Below are 3,480 nucleotides of genomic sequence, written 5' to 3' on the forward strand. Positions count from 1 at the left end.
GAAGGGGGAAGGGCCGTCCTCACCATCTCCTCCTCACAGAGAGCTGGTCCATGGTGAGTTTGGTGTCCTACCCTATGTTTCACCCCTTCAAGAGGTCCCATAAGCCTTTCCCCCTCACCCTGGGGCTCTCAAAGCCCCAGCTGTTGTTTGCTAGGGGCTGGCTACTTCCACCACTCCCACTGCTGCTGCAGCCACGGGACAAGCTATGGTTTCTGCTTCCGGACGGGCTTTCACAACCCTGGATACAAGAAGATGTTGCGAATCCACCCAGCTGGGATTCTCCAGTGCAGGAAAGACCAAACATAATGGCCCTAGCATCCTACTGCAGAAAAAGATGAGGTCAGTCTCTCCTCTGTTCGCTGAGTTGTCTGTTAATACCTCCTTCCTGAGGCATCGTTGCATTGAATGTGGACAGCTGGAAACTGCTAAAGAGCTCAAGTGTCTGCTCTACATTACACATCAGCCTCTGATATGGGGAACATCATGTCTTAATGAATGATGCTTTAAAATAATCACATGCTGATTCATAGAGAAGGCTCCGAGGGCCAGAAAGCAAGTCCTCGGTGTGTGTAAGTTATTGTAAGTCTGCTGAACTACAGCAACCTGTTCTGGGAGAGGGCCTGTGCTGCTGCTTGAAAAAAGCATTATCTCGGGTTCTGCCTTTGTTATAGCTTGGCTGCGGCCGGCAACAAAATTGCCACGCGGCCACCCCTCCCCCTGCCGGGGTGCGGAGGAGAATGGAAAGAAACAGGCAAAAACTGGTGGGTCGGGATAAGGGCAGTTTAACAGAACAGCAAACAGAGAGAACAGTAACAGCAACGATACAGATAAGGAGAAAGCACAACACAAACCACACAACCCACAGAGCCGCTCTCTCCCAGACCGCTGCTGCTGCGCGCTCCCCAGCCACGAGTGAGTTCCCGCCGCCCCGCTCCCCCCCACCGAACCCAGCATGACGGCACATGGTATGGAATACCGGGCTCTGTTTGGCCAGGTGGGGTCAGCCCACCCGGCTGTGCCCCTTCCTGGATTCCAGTGAAAATTACAGAATCACAGAATAGTAGGGGTTGGAAGGGACCTCTGTGGGTCATCTAGTCCAACCCTCCTGCCGAAGCAGGGTCACCTACAGCAGGCTGCACAGGACCTTGTCCAGGCGGGTCTTGAATATCTCCAGAGAAGGAGACTCCACAACCTCCCTGGGCAGCCTGTTCCAGTGCTCCGTCACCCTCAGAGGGAAGAAGTTCTTCCTCATGTTCAGACAGAACTTCCTGTGCCTCAGTTTGTGCCCATTGCCCCTTGTCCTGTCACTGGGCACCACTGAAAAGAGCTTGGCCCCATCCTCCTGACACCCACCCTTCAGATATTTATAAGCATTTATTAGGTCCCCTCTCAGCCTTCTCTTCTTCAGGCTGAACAAGCCCAGCTCCCTCAGCCTCTCCTCGTAGGGGAGATGTTCCAGTCCCCTCATCATCCTTGTAGCCCTCCGCTGGACTCTCTCCAGTAGCTCTTCATCTTTCTTGAACTGGGGAGCCCAGAACTGGACACAGTACTCCAGATGAGGCCTCACCAGGGCAGTGCAGAGGGGAAGGAGAACCTCCCTCGTCCTGCTGGCCACACTCTTCTTGATGCACCCCAGGATCCCATTGGCTTTCTTGGCAGCCAGGGCACACTGCTGGCTCATGGTTAACCTGTCGTCCACCAGGACACCCAGGTCCCTCTCCGCAGAGCTGCACTCCAGCAGGTCTGTCCCAAGCCTGTACTGGTGCATGAGGTTGTTCCTCCCTGTCCTGGCCGAACCCAGGACAGCCTTGCTAGTGGAGTGTGTAGAAACAGCTTAAAATCTAAAAGTGTTCTCTTAGCAGTTCTGCTAGTGGTATTATAGCCTTCTTTTGTATAAAACAGCTGATGCCTTTGCAGGGAGACAGATTTATTTTGGACTTGCCTTACAGTGCTTCAGTATTATGCCTAAAACAAACAACATCCAAAAGGTAATGACCCTTGTACAATTGTTGTCACAAGGACCTTCATACAGTCAGAATGTAAGGATCTTGTTGTTTACTTAGGAATATTGTTAGGGATGTGCTCTGAAACTTTTTAACAAAAGGATTCTCTAAATCAGGGAGCTGTCCTTGGAAAAGAAGAGGACATCCTGAGAAACATGCTCATTAATGCTTAGTTAGTTTTTGGCAAAGGGACGATGTCCAAGAGTAACCCACCTTTGTTATAATACACTATAATGCTAAGAATCATGCCCCATAGAAGAGAGACCCCAGCCCACTTAAGGACCTTTCCTCACTGAATATGCGCAGTGTTAAAGTGCCGACTAAGTATTATGCAAATAATGTAACCAATTGGCAGCATGGGACTGTGCCCCATGGGCTGAAATTTATTGATAAGGAGTTGGATAAAGACCGATACCTTTTGTGAACCAGGTGTACAAGTTTTACCCAGCACCCAAACTTGCATGACTCTGATGAATCAGTATCTCGTCTCAGTGTGCGAGACTGGTCATTGCACACCGGGAATGAACTTGCATTTTTCTGACAACACAATTGTTTGCAGAACTTAATTACTGAAGAGATACTCTGCTTGATGGCCAAATGATGCGTAGCACATGCTGGAATCTGCTGTGCCAATTCCTGGTGGACTGATCTTGACCAGCGCAGTTTTGTGCCTTTCCTTTGAGGCTGTGGCACTCTCCAGCTGAACAGTGTAATCGTAAGGCCATTCATTACATCACAGACAACAACTTCAGCACAGAAACAGAATGGCATCGGTAAACAATACGTATGATGGAAAAACTTCATACAGGTTATTCTAAACCTAATTGTTTTCTGCTGTGGCTATGCCAACAACAACCACCTGTGCTCTTGGTTCGTCTGCCTCAGGCCTGGCATCAGAGAGGGAGGACAAGAATTTTATGAGCTTTGAGGAGATCTTACTCCTTGTAGAAAGGTGCTGCTATCATGTTTGGCCTGTTTTGTTCTGATCTGGCAGTCTTCTGGTCGGTTACAGGCACAGGACTGCCATTTGTCTCCATCCACCCAGCTGAACCCGCTGCGTTTTCCACTGAAATGGCCGCCAGACTTGCACGGCCCCCTTTCCAAAAGGCACATCTCTGGTCTCCTGCCCGTGTGGTACGGAAGCTTAAAAAAATAAAGAGATAGATTAATGTAGGGAAAGATGCTCAGTCCAGATTTTCATCTCCATATTTGTAACTCCATAAAGTCGCTAATCAGTTGTGATGCTGTGAGAGAGAGGGAGGGAGGGAATCCCTGAATCCCTCTGGTATCAACGTCTGGTCTTACACCCGAGATTACCGCTCTGCTATCGCGCACAGCCAGACTGCGCTCGGAATTCCTGTCAGCTCAGTGAGGACGAGAGGGCAGAACAGCATGGGAATCCCTCACAGCTCTCCCTCGCCACCCGCCCCGCGCAGGGGCCGTTGGGAGCGGAGCGGGCGCCGCCCCGTCCCGCCCC

Source organism: Opisthocomus hoazin, chromosome 7 (genome assembly GCF_030867145.1).
Source record: "Opisthocomus hoazin isolate bOpiHoa1 chromosome 7, bOpiHoa1.hap1, whole genome shotgun sequence".
Taxonomy (NCBI): Eukaryota; Metazoa; Chordata; class Aves; order Opisthocomiformes; family Opisthocomidae; genus Opisthocomus; species Opisthocomus hoazin.